We start from the raw sequence: 19,516 nt of genomic DNA on the forward strand, positions 1-19,516 counted from the left end.
TCACCTTCTCTGTAGCATGGGCTCACTCAGCTGTGTAACCGCTCCACTTCACCTTCACAAAGGCAGTTGGGGGCCACAGTAAATGCCTTAATCTCCAAGGGATGGAAGAATTAGCTCAAGTGTTGGCCTGAACAAGGATGATTTTCTTCAAGTGCTTTATGATCTTTTTTTCCTTGGAAACTGGAAGCTGGTTGCCTGTGACAGGCAGCCCCACAGATGAGGAGTCTCAAATATGGGCTGGACCTTGCTTTTTTCCTGCTCTTTTGTTATCAAGGCTGGAAGAGCTGGTACAAAGTGTCACCACATCAACTGCACCAGGGACCCCGAGGGGTGGATGTATATCTCTTCTTGACACAACTCATGGCTTAATTCCTGCTCTGTGAAGGGTGGTGGATCAGCCCATGGGGGATGCCTGGCTGCAGGCTGCGTCTCCCACAGTATTTCATCACTCACCAGACAAGATCTACGTAATTGCACAAAAGGGAATCATCAGTGCTCTTCCTTCCCTCCCTTTGTCTCAGAAGTCTTACCTGATGCTCACGGCCACTTCAAGTGGCTGTGGAAGCTGGCTTTTCCTTCCACAGTTATCATTTCAACCCACGTCAGTCTTCCCACAGGCTAACTGAGTTTTAGGAAATAGCAGGTTTCTCTTAGATGACAGAACAACAGTTTTATTTGACCTGCAAACTTCAATGAGCAAATGCAAAACAGTACAGGAAGCTTTCCTGGATGCTACTTAAATTTTCTAATTATTGTTTAGCCCATACAAAACTGAGAGCTAGAGTATAAATATTTTGATGGCTAAGAGCTGATAAAGGGAAATTAACTATCTTTGCTTGGAGCAAGCATGTTATTAAATACGGTTCACGTCGTACAGATTTAATAATGTAGCTAATATCGAAGATGATGTGATTTCTGTTTCAATTCTGCAAGAAAAACTCTCTAGGACCTATCTCAATTCATGTTTAATGCTGTGAGGAGGTGGGGATGGTGGTTTATGAGGAGGAGGAGGAGTTGGGCTTCATCAGCTGTCACTACGTGATGCTGATCCCAAGGAAAAGCTAAGAGAGAAGCTCTGGGTACCAAGCAAGATAACGCATGGTGAGAAGGACAGAAGAGGGTGACACAGGCTTTTTCTTTGGCCAGAGCATGAGTCTGTCCTCCCAAAGCAGCTGCAGTGCTGGTGTACCTTGTGTTGCTGACTAGAGCCTCTTGGCCAGCTGTGAGGGCTGCATTTACACTAACGGGGTAGGTGGCACAAGGGCAGAGCCCCCGCAGAGAGCAGTGGTGGGTGCTGAAGACCTGACCTGTGCACTGTGCGTGTTTTCCAGGCTTTACTCAGACTAGCTCTAGTCTGCTCCTGGGGTCTGAGCTCACCGTGGTGATAGGACCAGGCCAGTCAGTTTAATTCCATCCTAGAAGAGTCTGGTTTAGGTGCTCTGAGGCTGCCCTGCAATGTGAAACAATGTGCAAGAGCTGAGAACAACCAGAAGATCTGCTTTGAAGGTGGGAGCAAGAGAAGATGACCGCTCCAAATGCATCCTGGCGTTGCTGCTCAATGTCCTCTGGATTTCAGCCTCAGGAGATGAACTTCCCCGCTTTTCACTTTGTCTCAGTGTGCTATAGTTTCTCTAAATTGCTAGTGAAGAAAAGAAGCCTGCATTGGTTTAATCCATGAATGTGGAGGAGCAAGTAAAACTTCTCATGCTCTCATGTGCTCACAGTACGAGGTAATTACCTTTTACAAAACCTTGTGACTTAGCTTTTTTTGTTCTTCTCTCAACCATGGCATTTCCTTGATTTTTTTTTTCCCCTTGTTCCTTAACAAGCATTTTTACTACTTAGCCATTACTGTGATGTCTTTTATAGAACAGTCCCAAATGTAAGCTGGTCCAGGCTGGTTTGGAGCAATTGCTGATCTTGATCTTGCCAGCAGTAAAATGGGAAATCAAAGTAAATGCACTTTGCTTGCCACATTTGCTGTTTCAGCATCTAGTCTATGAATGCAGGTGTGTGAGAGGCAGAGAGAGTGTTGTCATGAGTTGGTAGAAACTTTTTTTCCCCCCATACATACTGAGAGTAAAGACTGGTACTTCTTGAAAGAGAAGTGGGAGCTTTCTGTTGCTGTTGCTCTGTACGTTTCACATTACTATGGGTCTCTGCAAATCTTACTCCCCAGTGTGACTACTGCTATGTGTTATTTCAATTTCCTTCTCACTCTGTGCTTCACTCTATTCATGCAGTTCTCCCTCTCCTGTCTATCATTTGCTGATGTCTTCTCCTGCGGCAGGTTGCCTTGCCAGCACACAGGTAACAACCAGGACCAGTGTTTAGATCAAATGGAAACTTATTTCCGCTGTTTTTGCACTTGCCAGTTCAGTTTAAACATTTTGTTCTGCTGGCTTCATTAGAAACAGCGCACTCTGCCAGCATAATTTGGGACCCAGGAAACCCAAAATTTAGTTAGGTCTATCAGATTGACTCCACTGTGTTGCCCACAACCACCTCCTCTTTGGTACAGTCACTTAGACCTGGGGTTGGGCAGGCTACACACACATTTCAGTTTGGGACACCTTTATCAGCAAGCCAAGTTGGGCTATAGAATGTTCTGCACATACAGAAGAGGACTGATTTTGACACTGCCTGACCTGTGCCTGTAAATGTGACACCAGCCCTCTCCTTGCAAAACATGTGTGGAATCTGACATCCCAATAAATGGTCTTCCTCATTTTTATTTCTAATATACCATTTATGCATGCATAAGAAATAATAAACTGCTGATACTGCTTAGGCACACTTTACATGTAAGTATAAGTAATATTTAATAGTCAAGTTATTTCAAAACAAAATTCATGTTCATGTGGCGCCATCTATCACTAAGCATTGGTAGCTGCATTATAGAGAAGTAATGTAGTAACCTTTTCAGCAACACTAACAATTTCTGGGGGTGGAAAATAATAATTCATAGATCTTAGTTTGTGGGGTGTTTTGTAATACTGTGTGCATCTGCAAGAACAGCAAGTCAGTGAGTTTGAAGCTTATCTGGGTATGTTATGTATTAAAAAAAAAAGTTGTAGGAGCAGATTTCCATAGTTTTTTGCCCTTTCTATCTTTCTGACCTACTCATTGAATCCTGACATTAAATTTGTTTCTCCAAATTTTTATCTCAATTGACTACTAGGCTGCAAGTGCATTTCTGGTGCACCCAACCAAGGTGGCCATGTGTACAACTGCTTCCCTGCTTGCAGCCCAGTGCGTGTCTCCTGGGGATGATCCTCCTGCATTTCAGGAGGCTCAGGCTAATTTCTGCCTACTTTCCAGAGGTGTTTGCAAAGCAGCTAGCTTGGAGGCATGTTCTCTGCCAAGTGTTAATCATTGAATGCTTAGTAAATGATTGGTATGGGGAAATCATGGGTGACATATTAGCTGTCTGGTTTTTAGGTATAATAATTTGGTGAAAACAACGACCACCAGTGCCAAATGTTTATATCCCATGATGTTACCAATGGAACCTTTTGTTTGAAGACTTAAGAGGGGGAAAAAAAGATTAAGTTGAAGAGGATTTGATCGAAGTTTGCTCACTTCATCATTATCTGCCATAAGTCACATGAAATCGTGGTTAGATTAGCTCTAACTCAAACATATCTGGTGATTTTATTTACTTTTTTTCCCCTCATGCTTAGAGGTAAAGAAACAGATGAATCTAAGCAAATGAAATGAGGTGTGCTGAGACCCCCATTCAAGGTCAGTGGTGGCAGAAGGTGTTTGGAGGTGCCGAGTGTCCTGCTGCATCAGGTTGTGGCCAGGGATGTGGCAGATGTGTCTCCCTCTAGGCACTTGAGTGCAGTGGCTTCTTCTCTCCTCTGCTTAAGTAGCAACAGAAACAAGGAAGATGCAAAAAGCAATGTGATGGAGCACAGGAAGAAAGGAAGGGACATAATTTACTTAGTATCTGTTTGGTTATCAGTAACTGGGCCATCCTTAGCCATTATGCACAGGCTGGGAAAGCAGCGAGGTTTCAGACTATTTCCAGCTGCTGCTCAGTAGCTGTTGTGTTGCTGAACTTGCTGCTTCTCAGCAAAAGCAATCCAGAATGAGATCGAGAAACAGCAGGGTTTTTGGTCTTATTGCAGCATCCCTGCTGGGAAATCTGGCTGTGCTGACTGACTTGCATCATCCTTAGAGCTAATTGCCTTTGCAGGGCACGGAGGCATCTGAATTGCAGTGCAGCCTTCTCCAGCAGAGGAGGAGTTTGGTCCAGGTGTGGGTAGGGAAGGGTCACGTTGCAATAAAATGAAGCAAAGCTTTCAAAGTCCTCTCTGCGAGGCAGGTGCTAACTACATCCTGCATCTCCCAGCTGAGCAAAGCTTTTAAATGCACGCTGACTTTAAGCAGGTTAATTACACACTCCCTGATGTGTGCTGCAGAGCAGAAGTGTGCTTCCTTCCATAAATACAGCTAAGTCTGCCCTTGAGCGCTTCTCCCAGCAAGTCCCTTAATGTATTACTGGAAGGCCCGCAGCTACCGTGATGCCCCTGGCAGAACAGAAAAAGGGCTTATAACCAGTAATAGCGACAGTTATCCACAGTAGTCAATAAATAATGTGGACTTTACTATGATGGCCTCCTTTTTTTTTTCCTGTCCAGCTGGCTGCACCATTAAATGCTAGAAATAATTTTTTTATTTTTTTAGCTTTGCTGCTCATGGATGGTCCTGAGCAGAGGGGGAGGGAGGCTCTTGCAGTGATCTGCGTGCCGGCTGTGGCTCTGCCTGTCACCAGAGGTCAGCAAAGGACCTCTGTGCTGGCTGGCAGCTTGTACAAGCTGCGCACTGGTGTTGGTCCCCTCCCAGGGTTTGAGAGGAAGTTATTACTACTTTCCCTCTGGAAAAGGGCTTTTAAGCACGTGCGAACAGATTTAAGAATAATATAAATCCCCAGTTCACCAAAAAGTGCGCTGTTCTGGGTTTAACAATGATTTTTTCCCCCCATGTGCTATACAGTTTAAATTATGCATAGCTCAGTATATTACAGTATAATCAGTGCAAAGTACATACGCATACACAGAGCACAATAAATTATGGATCTTCGCTTAATATTTCATGAATAAAAACCACGGCATGTATTGATTTTGTTTCGACCTGAGCATTCAACAGAGCAGTTAAACATATTTCTGTTTTTAAATCCATGAATCATAATGGGACTGTTCACATGCTTTCCGTTAGGTAGGTACTTAACAACCTTGCTGAATGTGAGCCATAATGGTAATCAGATTAATATTTTGAATGAGTGCCTGAGGAAGGCGATAGGAGCCATTTCATCAACTTTATTAGTTTCTTGGCATAATCTTTTTGAGAAGGATTTTTTTTTTGATATATATATGTATAGAATATACGTGTGTGCATATATATTTAATGAAGGAAAATTCAAGGTAAAGCTTCTCTGAGGAAGCAGACTGTCTCTGAGTGCTGTCTGTCAGCACTTCCATGAGAACTGAAATCTCTCTGGCAGCCCAAAAGAATGAGGGCTCTGCTTTAACACTGGGGATGGCTTAGCTTCGACCAGACAGTAAAATTAGGGCTTCCAGCTGTTTCCTCGTGCAGATGTCCAAGCTGCTTAGGAACAGTTCAGGCACCATAACAGTTTACAACACGGTTATGCTGCACAGATATTTTTCATATCCTGAATCTGCAGTTTTAAACTATATGCTATGCCTTCTCTAAGACAACTCAACCGCTGAGACACAGTTATATCTTTTAATGGAAAAGTCAGAAAGGATAAATAAATCTGATCAAGCAAGTAGTTGTGTTGAATAGGTCGTTTAATTTGGCCCAGACTGTAACCCTGTGGAAGTTGTACCTTCTAGAATGAATAAGAGAGTTTTAATTACATGATAGCTGTAAATTGATAACATGGACACACAGCGAAGATTTTGTTAATATCAAATTCACCTCCTTACCTGCAATTGTTAGAAGTCATTCAGGACTCGCTATGAAATGTAATAAAGGAGATTTATAGCTGTTTCCCAAAGTAAATTTATATTCATATTCACCTTTTTTTTCCCTCTTTCTCCAGGACATAGACAAAGGGCGGCGGCTGGTGGTTTTATCTTTAATATCTGCAAGCTACAGGATATCCTTGCTTTTCTCTTTAACTTTTCATATGTAAGTAATAACAATGGTTAATGGTCCCCTCTGAAACCATCCCATGCATGAACCAGCTCTTACAAATTAAATAGCTTATGATTTATTATTATCAATATTTTATTTTATAATATGATATTATTATCAGTATCTATTAATAGCAAGGTATATAGGGCTTTTTTATTTTTAAAAGCCAACATAAATAGTTGAGTCAGTGTGTTGACAAACATGTTAATATATAAGCAAATATTGAGCTATTCTGGGTAAAACATCACCTCTAACGGATCTTTAATAATGCTGTGCTTTGCTTCCACAGGTGTTTTGGCAATGAACTGAGAAAACTAGCCCAGGCCTTCTCTATTAAAGTTTAGGAGTTGAGCATTTTTCCTTGCTGCTGGAAGGATCAAGTTATATTAGGGTGGTATGCTGGGTGTTAGGGAAAAAGTAATTTTCAAATTGTGACTGTTAAATTCCAAACCTTTGATGGGTCCCAAACCCTCTGCCCTCTAAAACTCTGTTGTTGTATTAATTAACTGTAACTTTTGATATCCAAAACTAATTGATTTACCAAGACTTTTTTTTTAGCTGGATAGGCGATATTAATGAGATTTAACGATGATATGACAATAGTTAATCTGTTTCATGTTCTGTATTCTTTTCATTTCCGAAGAAAACCTGGAGAGTTCTGTTTACCGTCTCATATAGAAAGGGAAAAAAACTAAAGTTAATTATTTTTCACTTACCTGGAGGAGTTTAGAACTTGTGGAGCTCACAGAGTAGAAAACATTTAGCAGGTCCTCCATATCAAGCAGCAATTTTTCTTCCGTTCAGTTCTGTAGATTTTTAAAAAATGGCTTAGATTTTTAAGGATATATTTCATATATCAGTAGCTGTTAAATGTCCAGTAGGAGAAAATCTCAAAAGACTTCCATCTGTAAATATAGTTCTTCTTATGTGGGGCAAAATACAAAAGGCCTTCAAGAAAGCCAACATTTAATTGTATGATCTAATGGCATCAAAATTTAGTTATAGCTCCCTTTAATAAAATAAATTTGGAGACTTATATGATAATTCTGAAATCAGATCATGCTATACCTTATGTCTGTCAACTTGCTTTGCAAGATGAGGAAAGAGCTTTGCACACTGACAACAGAAATGCCTCTATTTCTTCTCTGGGGTTATTAGTTGAAAAGACTTTTTAAGAAACAGCTCAATTTGATGCATTGTTTAAATCACATTTTTTTTTAAGGTCTCCCTGGTAATGAAAGAATTGTTGTAGCTGTTTCAGACTGAACAGCCCTGTAGCAGACAGACAGTAGAAAGGAAAGCACTGCATGCTTAGGGAAAGTTTTTAAGAAGCAGAGGTTGCTTGCAGAGGTCCTATTCACAGAACCCCTTACAGCAGCTGGCTGCTCAGTGATGTCTGAGTGAGATGTCGAACCCCCTCCTTCATCCCTCCTCAATTTCTCTATACTTCCTTTGAAGCCATCTAGGCTCTTCACCTTCACAGAGTCCTCTATCAGTGAGTTCTGCAAATCATGTGTCCTCATAAAGATGTTTCCCGCTAGGCAGAGAATAGCCTGAGGCTAATGTCCCTGTTAGATCCTGTGTAAATCCTGATGGAAAGCAGGGAGAGCTGCAGAGTCACTGATGATAAAGCTAGTTCCGAAATTTGGAGTCAAGAATCCAAACTTCAGGCAGCTCTAATGGGAAGTTTTTGTGATTTCCATAGCAAGAATAAAATATCAATTTCTCAACCGAGGTGAGATGAGCAAAACTGAATTCAAGTGAGTGGTGAAGTACAGGATCTTATGGTGCTGGGTTGGAAATCTCTGTGGTTCTGCATCTGCTACCAAGTTTCTGCCCAACCCTAAAATGTCTGCCTGCCTCCATCTGAAAAGGAGACAGAAATATTACTTTTAACCGAAAACTTATGCAGCTCCCAGCACATGGGGGCAGGCTACTTGGCATGTATCAACATATTTGTCCTCACTAATTTGGAGGACAAGATCTGTGACCCTGTCTCAGGTGGAAACAAAGCCATTTACCCAAGGTCACCCTTTGAATCAGTGCTCTCAGTTGCAGCTTGGTTTCTTAACCACTGGGCTGCTGTGCCTGAAGACCAGCCCTTTTGTAAAGTGTGACTGTGTTGTGAGGCTTAATTCATAAATGTTTGCAAATGTCTTCAGAAAAACAGGGTGATATTAGAAGAGAAGTGCATTAGCATGTAGGTTGGGCAGCAGCAGCAGGAATGGATAAGGGCTGCAGTAATATTTGATGGTGCATGTACTTTGCTACAGGAATGCTGCCAAATGGCATTTGATTCATACCTTGGAGCTCTGTTCAGATGAAAAAAAATTAATTTCCATGCTTTCTTGGCCAAAAAGTGCCTGCAGGTCTTTATATGGCTTGACCATGCTGGGACCAAGGGCCTGACTTGGAGCAAGCACTGTTTGGGCTGAAATTGTTTGTGCTCAGGCTTGGGGCTCTAACAAGAGGCTGTGACAAGGGTGAAGGTGGTGCTTCCCCAGCCCAGGACTAAATGAGGGGATTACAGCCTGACCCCCACCCCATGGCCCCAGAAAGAGACAGCCTTCTGTTAAATGTTTATGTTAATAGAGGTTTTGGTTTGCCCTTCCTAATGACTCCTCTTCAGTCTCCAAGTCCAGTGCAGCAGTTCTGTGACCAGCTGTGGTTGGATTAGGGTTTTTCTCTCTATTTCGAGTGTTTAGAAAACTTTCCATATTTCTTCAGCCTTGCTGATGCTTTTCCACATTCCTTGTCCCAGCAAATGGAAGGCCAGGAGTTCCCCACCCTGCAGATCATTTCTCTGGGCAAGACCCCTTCCATGGGTTTGTTTCTCAGCCACGGTGAGTGTGGACCTGCTCTCTTATCCTCACTTGCTGATTTTGAGCTTTAGGAATTAATCTGAAGCCTGCTGAAGGCAGAAGAGGTTCTCCCAGCGTGCTTAATGCACCCAGTTTGGAAGCATTGCCTTCCTCCTGAATTGCCTCCTGCACTCAATACCTGTCGCTGCTACGTGCTTGTTTGTGCAGAGGTACAGCTCATTTTATTCCCGTTGCAGCAGTCCTCCCCTCAGCAGCACCCCAAGTGTCAGCACTGCCTATTAACTGCCTTGTTTCCCATCCGACGCTTTTCAGAGCCTAAATTTCTTTAGCCAGCAGCACGCTAAAATGCGGGCAGTCGTCAGGATTAGCTGGGGCCAGCGGGCCTGGTTGAGAGGACAGGTTTCCTGCGGGATAAATCACCCTTGCCACATTGCTCAGGCTGCCCAGCTGAGGTTACTGTTGCTTAGCTACAAGGCTCTACGAAAACAGCCCAAGCTGCGGCAGAGCAGGCACTGAAGCATTTCAAATATGACAAGACCCAAAGGATGCTCATCAGAGGACACACAGGAACATTACAGGTCCCATATGCTGAGGTTTTAGTGACCGTGACTGTTGGCTTCAAGCTTACACGGTGCTGATTACAGGAGAGTGCACTGCCACTAGCTCTGCTTTTGCTGTAGCTGGGGTGTTTGCAGGCTGTGGCTGGGTTTGGGGGGGAATTATTGAATAAAAGCCCTTGAAAGGGGGAAACAAGATAAGAGAGGGACTCCTTGGGGGCTCCTGCAAGGAAAAGCCCTAATGATCTCTGCAGTTGGTTTCTGGTACCTATTGCAATGCTGTGGAAATGTCAGTAGCTGCATACTCCTCTGACAGGGCTACAAAATATTTGGGGGAAAGGATAAAGGCTGCTGAAGAGAACAACCTGCTGTAGCCTGTTTGCATTTCTGAAATTGTCTTGGCTTACACAGTCAGCTCTGTCACTGCTTTCCAGAAATCAGTTCAAACATAGTTGCAAAAATAGCGAGATGTACAGCTTTTGGCTTGACCAGGCACCTCCCCACCCCTTCTATAAATTCTTTTATGAATCATTAATTAGTGGAAGCAGGTTCCTATGGCTCAACGGCAGAGCAGTTAAAAAGCAGAGGTCTCTAGGATGAAAAGTGAAGTTTGTTTTTAAGATGCCTTTTAAATTTTGCAGACTTAGAGGAAAATTTGCCCTGCAACCCCCCGTTTACTTTGCTGCTGACGTACAACTCCCAGTAGGAAGATTGATTCCCAGTTAAACCCCGGTTACTGGAGCCAGGCTACATCACGTGCTGGCAACGCGAGCAGCAGAGCTGCCCTTACGCGTTGTGTGCGTATCGATCTGTCTGTACGCAGTGCTGACGCCTTTCAGCTTTTCCCTGCCAGTTTGCTTTGGTGTTCCATCTTAGAGCTCTACTAACCGTGGCTGCGTTTTTGCAGTGTCATGAAAACGAACACCTCTGAGTGCCCCGGATACGTTTCTGGGTCCCAGGGTGGCTGCACGCAAAAGACAGCAGTGCTGTGCTTTGAACACTAATTAACAGTCTGGAGGTGAGGTCTCAGCTTGACAGCCAAATTTAATCACAGTTATCTGTACGCAGGAGAAGGCTGCTCTGAACCTCCACGAGGATCTGGGAGGACTGTGAACACGAGGACTTAAGCGATAATCAAGATTTTTGGAAGGGATGCAATTTGTCATTTTCCAGGGCATAAGCCAGCCTCTCAACAGGAAAGGGCTGTGTGAAACTTGCACCGCTGAAAATTTTTTAGGCATTATGGCATTACGCACGGTTCTCACATGCCTGTCTGTCTGTAGTGCCAGGGAACACGGATCAAAAGAGTGCTGACTACTTCTATCTTGAGCTCGTCCCTTATTTTCCAAGCTTGATCTTGTCCCTGTGGACACCAGGACCTCCTGTTATATTGCAGAAGCACTTGCTGACTTCTGCCATAGTCTGCTCTCAAGGTGGCTGGGGAGAGATGCTGCACAGATGAGGCTGAAGCAGAGCTGTGCTCAGACAATTCTGTGTCTCATTTATGCCAGGAAAAAAAAAATAAGAGAGCCATAAAGAGACAGGACATGGTGATTGATTTGGCATCAGCAGAATTACCTCAGAGAAACGAGAACAGACTGGGGCCTGCTATCTTTCAATGCCAGTGTAATGAGAAGCAAGTCTTATCAAAATGAAGAGATGTACTTCAGGGTTCCCTCCTGCTGCAGCTGGGAGGGCAAAGACCACCTCTCTGCACTCACTTTCCCTCTGGGGTGACCGCAGTGGCTGGTGTGCAAAGCGTTTCTCTGGGCTCAGCTGTCTTCAGTGTGAGTCGGCAGCAGGAGGTAAAGGAGTGGAGCCAGCACCCTGACAGAGCTGTGCTGCTGGGCCTGTCCGCAGAGCAAAGCCGTGAGGAGAGGCTGAAGTGGCTCTGGGCTGGAGAAGCTTCCTTGGAGCTCCTGGCCGTGTTGGTCTAGAGCTGGAAAGACACCAAGTCTTTTCCACACCTCTGGAGAGATGCCAGACTGAGAGGACTTACAGGAAGGCCAAGGATTGGAGTTCTGGCTTTCTGCTTATTTTCAACTCCTCTAAAGATTGTTCTTGGTGCTTCCATTGCAGATGTGAGTCTGGGAGGACACTACAGCTGACTGCAGAACTGGCCGACTTTGTTTTCCCTGATTTATGGCAGAGAAACCAAGTGGATCAAACTTCATCGGTTAAGAAGAGATCCCTATAAAACATTCTGCATTCTATTTCTGGTTCATATTCAGTGATGCAGCCTCACTGAGAAAAGGTACGCTAGGGGTGACCTCGTATTATTCTTCCTTCTTATTGGTTAACAGCTATTTACCTTAAACATCTATGTCAGCAGTGGGGAACAAACCTTCCCTCTGAAAGTTTTGGTGCTTGACCCCGAATTCAAAGGCAAGAGAAGCTCTCAGTGAAATGCACGGTCATGTGCCTAATCTGTGCAGAGCTCCCTTTAGAATAACAGAACAGAAAATGAAAAGTCATAATCAAATTAAACAATCTTGTGTTGTTGCCTAATAAAAATAATAAAAAGCCTTGCGTGAATGTATAGGAATTCAGCTCTCAGATCTGTGCTGTTTATATGGACAACTAATGAGATTGTTCTAATACCAAGAAAAAAGCAAAAGTTTGAAAACAGACTGGACTGCTGCCCGGGTTTTTTACTTGATTTCCTGTGCATACACTAGCCTGTCACTTCTAAACCTGTTTTGCCTCTCACTTAGCAGTGGAGCTGTGCCTGGATAAAAGCATTAAACGTGTACTATCTAAATATTAGCTTTATACTGTGGATCTGTTGCTTGCTCCCAGGGTATCTCTTAAAAGCAAGTTGCTCTGTTTTGTTATGTTGTCTATTGATCACTCCTGTTTGCTTTGGTATTTTTGATGTTGCTGTTGTTGATTTGCCTTGCTCTTGCAGAAAGTGTTGCCAAGCCATTAGGAAACTGAATTATTAAACCTGATTGATTTTCCTTGACCATGTAGTTGATGCTATCATGTAGGGACCTTTGCCTTAAGCTATGCAAGCAGGGTTTTGGTAAGTGCCTGACAGCTCTCCTCATCCCTTGGCTTCATTATCTTCCCTCTCTTTACTCCACCATCATTATGAGGAGGAGGACATTCTGAAAACCATTACGCGGAGTCACTTTGTTTTACTGTCAGCCTCCCTTTGCTAACAGCCCCACAAACGATGGGATTTGTCTTTCTTTTCGTTCTGTAGGTGCACAAACAGATCAGCCCATTTACTAACGGCCTCAGCGCTGACACCACTGTATCCATGGCAACACAGCAGCCTGCGCAAAGCATCCACAGACACTTTGAAAATCAGAAATATCAAGTGATGACAAGGAGTTGCTGCAGACAATAGATGTTGATGCGTTTCACAACCACCTGAAATGGTTCTCTCTCCACCCATCAGGTCTTTGATTATAACATGCTTTGCATTTCTCTTACAGCTCCTTTGTCAGGATACAAGACTCAAGGCAGAATTAATCCCAATTCTGACCTTTTTTTTTTTTTTTCATTCGAACTGCTGGCTGAGGTAACTTAAAGGAATGAGCACCCCAAGTTGCTCTGTTGACTCTCCTCTTTGAACCGGATTGGAGCACAGGCTCTCCGAATGAAAAATCCAAAGTACTAGTTGAAAAAGATGTAGCCTCTATTAGCCCAATGTGTTTCAGAGCTAACGCAGGTAGCTGTGTGACTGCTAGGCTGCTTTGTGATCTGCCCAAGAGTTGCGTGAACTACTGCTTTCTTATTGTGACAGCGGATTTAATAAGATCTGAACCTTTTTATATAACTTCATCTACCTGCTGGCATGGCAGAGACTATGCTAAAGCAACTACAGCTGCTTCTCTTCACAGATCCCATGGGTTCTTCAGCTCTGCTTTCAGGAGAGAACATTCAGGCACACAGGCTGCAATTCAGAAGCTGGTTGCAGCAAATGTATCAGTTCATTAACCCAGGGGCTTACATGGGGAAACATCTCTAATTCAGATAGATAACTGCACATGAAGTACTGATTTGTGCTGCTAGATAACCATCGGCAAATATATGGGCAGAAGCTAGCAGGAATTTACAGATGTTTTGTACGTGCTGCCCTTTAGGGGCACCTCATCTCCACCCCTCATCTTTCATGTACAAAGCAGACCTTTAGAGTGATGTGCTGGTGATGACCCTGAATGGGGAGCCATTTTGTAAGACAGCAAACCCACAGGTAATCTTCAGGCATTCAGAACCATCTTCCTCAGGCCAGGGACTTATTTCAGCCACACTAAGACATAATGGGTGTGTCCATTGGTCAGACTGAGGCCATTCTCAAACCTGGACTACACCACCACATTTGTTGTTTGCATGGAAGCTGAGTTTGAGGCAGAGCTTGAAGCTTGTTGGTGGGAAAGAGCCCAAACACGTTTGATGTTTAACCTCTAGCCACAGTTCTGGCAAGGCAGAGTGATGTGACTTACAAATGAATCTTCTGAACTTGAGTTTTCCTGAGGACTGTGATCAATGAGCCTGAAGCACCGCTGGGCTAGCAGCCAGCAGGGCCCTTGCGAAGTGTGTGGTGTCCATGAGGCTACTTCCAAGTCCCTCTTTCCTTTGGGCAGACCCTGCCTCACGGCCTTTATGCTGTTCTCATGGCTGATCCACATAAGAGGGTGAGGTCTATCACAGCCCTCTGTGAATTGCCTTAATTCTTCAGTGCTTTTAGGACTTCAGGACATGGACTCCTGTGCTACCTTCAGGCCAGGGCTGGAGTGATGCAGTTTTGTCTTTTCCAAAACTGACTGAGGACTTGTAGCAGCAAACTGGCAACGTTTGTAGCCTATGTGAATAAACAGCCCCTCATTCTGTCTGTAGATGCCTCCCCTCTCTCAACAAATAACAGCGGTGTTTTATTCATAGAAAGGGGAACCTATAGAAATATGAATCCCCAACCCCAAGATGAACTATGTTGCCCTGTATTGTAGCGTTAACCTGATTAGGCTAATTTTTTTCAGCTGATAATTTAAGCTCTAGGCATGGAAAATGTAGTAACATTTACATGTTTGAACATAAGATGAGCATATTAAGAAGTAAAAAGCCTTATCAAAATTCCACATTAATAAAACAAGCTATCAGTGCATCAGAGAGTTGAAGAGCTTCCATGTGCAAGCATGCAAGCGTAGTAATAGACTCCTTCTGAGGTTTTAATTCTCAGTAGATACTGTTGGGAAAAATCAGACTTTCCACTAGAACAGGAAATTAAATATCAAAAATAGGATACCCCTTATGTTCTAACCAATTTGAATATTTAGTAATTTATACATCCTTTTTACTTTAAAATGCAACTTTTCCATATAATTTCCTACAGATGCAATGTGCAAAGAGATTTCACTACTTAAACCTTAATGTGTATTCTGTTCCTCTTTAGGTAGGCAGTGGCTGTTTATTTTCCTATTGCATTAGCAGACCTAGTAAGGCTGAATGGGGCAGTAGTTTTGTTCCCACAGCTTTCATGCTAGATAAAGAAGAAAGTGCTTATACTAGTGAGAAGCTAGAGATGGCAAAGCGAATAAACCAAACTCATAAACTTGCATTCGATACTTCCTGGCAATCAACATTCCCTGCTATAACTAGAAAATGTTAAGAGCAACAAACCTTATTTTCTGGAGAGCCTTCTTTTCCTTTCTTGTGGAGATGGGAATTTAACAGATGAACTGTTCCTCTCTACCCCAGAACATGGGTTAAAGCAGTGAAAAATGGCTTAGGTTAGGAACCTTCACCATCTGCATTCTGCCAGGATCGGTACACCCCTCGCTTCCTTTTGAATACATTTACAAAACCTCCTGTGAGATGTCCCTAACATGACAAGCCTGACATCTGCTTTTTCCTCTTCAGTAAAGGCAAGCAGCCCCATAACCAAGATGTCACAAAGCCTCAAGAGCTGAGAGAAAATGTATCTGGGTTAGGTAGATGACAGGGGAAAAAAGGAGGCTCTGCACAGACCTGTGTCCTCAGTAAGGGACCTCTGCTGTGCATTTTTCACTGTCACGTGTATCTGGGGACCCTCTGCTTTCAATCACAGCACTGAGAACTGAGGATCCAGATGCCCCCTGGAGTGGAGTTTCTACTGTAATTCTTGTCTCCTTGAGTCCCCAAGAGCAGGTGCCAGCAGTATTTAGTACTCTGCTTGCTTTCAAATCATTCTAGCTCTAATGTAAAAACTGGCTTTTGACATCTAAAGCATTTGGTAAATGAGAGCGTAGCTCCCTAAAGCTAATTAATCCATCATAATTCACGTGGGAATCTAGTTCCCTCAGACACAAAGACCAAAGATAGCAAAGGTCTACAAGGCAGAGCTGCTCTGGTGACAGCCCTGCCACTGTGGCTAGATCCTTGCTTAAAGCTTTCCCGTGGTAACCTGAGGCATTCATTTACTGACAGGTAATATCTCCAAATAATCTTTAGAACGTAGATGTTATCAAATGGAAGACAGGCAGAAAAAAGGTCTTTTAAACAGAAATTTTACCACATGAGCTAATGATACAATTGAGTTTCCTGTCCAAGTCAGAAGCAACTGGAACATAGTCTCTTCTGTAAAGCCAGGGACAAATATGTAATATTTTCAGTGGATGCTTTTGTTTTGCTTTGAGGTTGGTAACACATTTTAAAGAGCTATTCAGCTCACCTTTTTTTTTTTTTTTTTTTTCCTCATTGCCTCAGCTGGGCACTAGGGGGACCCTAGAGCTCTGTCACTGTGAGAAACATCTCAGCCAAACCGAGGCAGTAATCATGCCTTCACGGTCACCTTAGCCTAGGTGCTTCCAAAGGGAAAGGTGGCAAAAACTGCTCAACCGGTTGTGGCGCATGCCCAGCGACTGAGAACATGCCACCGGGGAAAGTGCACAAAAGCACCACAGAATACTTTCCATCGCTTCATAATTCTCATTTCTGCTTGTAGCTCTTCCGATCACGAATAAATAAGAGTTGGCTTTGACTTGACTGCTCTGTTCACTTAGCTAATGCTGTGACATTGGCACCAAGTCTTGGGTCATACTGTGTTTTTGAGAGATTAAATGTTTCCTTCTCTGTTCTGAAGGGAAGCCAAACACCTAAGTTGCCAACAATTACAGCTTGATAAACTGGCAGAGGAGAAACAGGAGTTTGTTGTCATAGCTATATAAAGAAAAGAACGTATATTGACGTGGTCCCTTTTGGAGTGTGGTGTTTCTCAGCTGCTATTTCAAATGAATCATTTTAAAAAAGACTACAGACAATGTCCTTCCTTCTTTTAGCAGGCAGGCAAAAATCCTCTATTTCACATACTAGACCTTCATATAGACATTCATAATTCAGTGCGTCAAAGCTTTACTATAAAGCTCATCATTTGTGAGGTTATGTAAAAATCTCCTTTGTAAAAAATATTTCCCCACTATCTCTTAGTGGGATGATGCTTTTTGATCTCTGCATGAATATTTCTAATAAAGATAACGTGTGTGTATCTTAACATCTCTAACATAAATTATAAGAATTTTCCCTGTCTTAAAACGTCTAGTGTCAACACCGTTGCTGAATATTTAATGTAAAGTATAATGTAATTTGACTAGATAATTATCTGGTGGAAAATCGTGAATGCCACATTGTTTTTTCTGTGTTTATTTTTCATCATCTTTGATGACTGTTTAAAGGAGAGCTGCAGCTGAATGACTAACTTCCAAGATTCACCTTTTCTCTCTGCAGCCTGCTGCTGAAAAGGGGCTGCTAAAGTACTGCATTGGAGCTAGAGGCATTGATTTCTCCACAGCACATGGAATATTCTGAGCCTTTCTCTGGTCTGTTTTATCACCGTGAACTCTAGGATCATTTGTAGACAGCATGAAGCCTATTTATTGTGCATGGTGTCTTTCCACTGAGAGCTCTCTTCCATGATAGTCATCACAGGGCTTATTTCCCACAAAAATATAAGCTGTCCTTTCCTTTTTTTTTAATTTTATTTTTTTTTAATAGTGTAAGCTCAAAATAAGCTGAGCTTGTGGGGAGAGCTCCTCTGGGGTCTTTGTATGGCTGTGTGGGCCTTCAAAGGGAGGCACTGCTGGGGCCCTGGGTGCTGGGTATGCAGGTACACTGTCCTTGACAGTCTTCACTCCTGACAGTCTGGAAGAATGACTGCCTGCAGCAAATGGTTCCTCTGGAAGCATCTCCTCCAGATGGATATACATCACTGACAGTGAGCAGCCAGAGGGGAACATGATGGCTTTGTCCTCTTGGCATGATTCTGCTCCCTTTGCATGCCACTGATTTATAGATGAAATGCTAGACCAGGGAAGCGGCAGTGGTGGGAAGTTCTCCCAGATAACTCGAGGAGGGCCAAGGAAAAAGGACTGGAAGGGAATGTCTGTAGCCTTAATTTACGCACTCAGATCTTTACAGGAAAAAAAAGCACGATATATAAATATATTTTAAAAAATACTTCACAGAATAATTTGGCACCCTCAAGTCCCGTTATGGACCTTGATGTGGGACTGAAATACAACCCAATGCAGTAGCTGAGGGATTGCCATCTCAAGATGGCAGCCAAAGAAACAGCTATGGCAGTGAGGCCTGTGCTTTCCTGAGCCTGTGCCCTGACCACCCTGTCGAAGAGAGCTGAGGCCCAAATTACAGAGCTGAAATGTTCCAGATCACCTGCTAAGGTCTGTGAAGAAAATGAGTGCTCAGTGCTTCTGAAAATCATGCTTGATATTATGCATGATTCATGGTACCTGGAATTAGTGGAGCTTTGGAAAAAATAAAGACAGGGGACTTGCTCAGAGTGCTGCAGCAGAATTAGACAAAACTGAAGTCACAGTTTAAAGGTTTTGCACTGTCATATGGGTTGATATTAGTACATATTCTGGGCACCCAAATGTAAAGAGTAGGAATATTTATCTTTAATAGAGCAAAATACACTACCTGTTTCAGAACCTTTCCACAGATTAATACTTATAGAGGGAATTGCTGGTTAAGGTTCTGTCAGACTGGCTTTTGCATTTTCATTAAAAATAAAAAACAAAGAAAACTAATTTGTTTAGGAAATGGAAAAGCTAATAGAGCCCTATTCCACTCTTTGATATCCAGCAAAGGGAACTGAAACCAGGGGGCACTGACTGAAAGGTGAGATTATGGTGTCTTTTACTTTTGCCAGAGGACCAGGGAAGTATTAAGGGGCATATCCTGAGGGGCAGAGGAGGCCTGTTCAATTAGTTTGGGAAGCAGGTAAGTGACAAACGGGATACCTTTTACTGCCGAAGTCAGTGCGGGGAGCAGTTGGAGGGTCTGTCACCACACAGTCTGCAAGCCAGCGGTGCGGTTTCTGAGGTACATCTCCGTACCTATCTCACCGAGCCGCCTCCTGGAAGGAAAAGAAAATCTGCTCGAGCATCACGGCGAGACCCCGAGGTTAGGGACCTTCGGGGCATCTCCTACCGTGGCGGGGGCGATCCCTCAGAGCCGGCCCCGCCATTTCGCGCAGCGGCCGGGCCCCTCCGCAATGCAGGGGCCGCTGCGGGCGCCGGGCTCGGGGCGGGGCGGGCGGCGAGGGGCCGGCCCCGCCGCCGCCTCCACCACCTCCACCACCTCCATCACCACCTCCACCACCGCCGGGGGGCCCTGAGGGAGCGGGGCCGGGGCCGGGGCGGAGCGGGGGGCGGGCCGCGGGGCTTCGCGGCCCGGCGACAGCCCCGAGAGCGGCGGGGCGGGCTGAGGCGGTGGCGGCGGCGCCTCCTCTCTCAGCCCCTCGGCGTCCCAGTGCCGGCGGCCGCTGTGGCGCTCAGGTAAGGGGCCGTTGGGGACCGTTGGGATCCGTTGGGGACCGGTGGGGGCGCGAGGCAGGGCGAGGCAGGCGCTGACAGGACGCGAAGTTGGCGCCCCCGCAGCCCCGCTTGAGGTAACCGGGGGGGTGCCCGCTGCCCCATAACGCTTCTTTTACCCTCGTAGGAGCCCGTCGGCTTTCTGCCGGCT

At 44.2% G+C, this 19,516-nt stretch overlaps 1 protein-coding gene and 2 long non-coding RNA genes across 33 annotated transcripts in view; 2 read left to right on the forward strand and 1 right to left on the reverse strand.

Moving 5' to 3' along the window:
• Positions 1 to 16,071, forward strand: part of LOC106034513 (uncharacterized) — a 28,456-nt gene extending 12,385 nt beyond the window's left edge. Inside the window, exons 3-5 of one of the 5 annotated variants that reach the window (XR_010832273.1) lie at positions 6,074 to 6,162; positions 10,189 to 11,801; positions 12,756 to 16,071. This is a non-coding gene — a long non-coding RNA (uncharacterized lncRNA). Of the gene's footprint in view, positions 1 to 6,073; positions 6,163 to 6,457; positions 6,875 to 10,188; positions 12,715 to 12,755 lie in introns of those variants that run through there. The other 4 variants (XR_001206127.3, XR_007161170.2, XR_007161168.2 and 1 more) reach the window with 4 other exon arrangements.
• The window catches only part of LOC106034515 (uncharacterized), a 53,187-nt gene extending 34,058 nt beyond the window's left edge, over positions 1 to 19,129 (reverse strand). Inside the window, exons 1-4 of one of the 2 annotated variants that reach the window (XR_007161173.2) lie at positions 18,983 to 19,129; positions 18,793 to 18,908; positions 6,885 to 6,974; positions 1,242 to 4,535 (exon numbers count right to left, since the gene is read on the reverse strand). This is a non-coding gene — a long non-coding RNA (uncharacterized lncRNA). Of the gene's footprint in view, positions 1 to 1,241; positions 4,536 to 6,884; positions 6,975 to 18,792; positions 18,909 to 18,982 lie in introns of those variants that run through there. The other variant, XR_010832276.1, reaches the window with a different exon arrangement.
• A 60-nt stretch (positions 19,130 to 19,189) lies between these two features.
• Positions 19,190 to 19,516, forward strand: part of MAP2 (microtubule associated protein 2) — a 197,945-nt gene continuing 197,618 nt past the window's right edge. For 25 of the 26 annotated variants that reach the window (XM_048058262.2, XM_048058268.2, XM_048058263.2 and 22 more), the window contains exon 1: positions 19,190 to 19,329. The gene's annotated coding sequence lies outside the window, so the exon portion shown is untranslated. Of the gene's footprint in view, positions 19,330 to 19,358; positions 19,443 to 19,516 lie in introns of those variants that run through there. The other variant, XM_066999276.1, reaches the window with a different exon arrangement.

This window comes from Anser cygnoides, chromosome 6 (assembly GCF_040182565.1).
Source record: "Anser cygnoides isolate HZ-2024a breed goose chromosome 6, Taihu_goose_T2T_genome, whole genome shotgun sequence".
In the NCBI taxonomy this organism is placed as follows: Eukaryota; Metazoa; Chordata; class Aves; order Anseriformes; family Anatidae; genus Anser; species Anser cygnoides.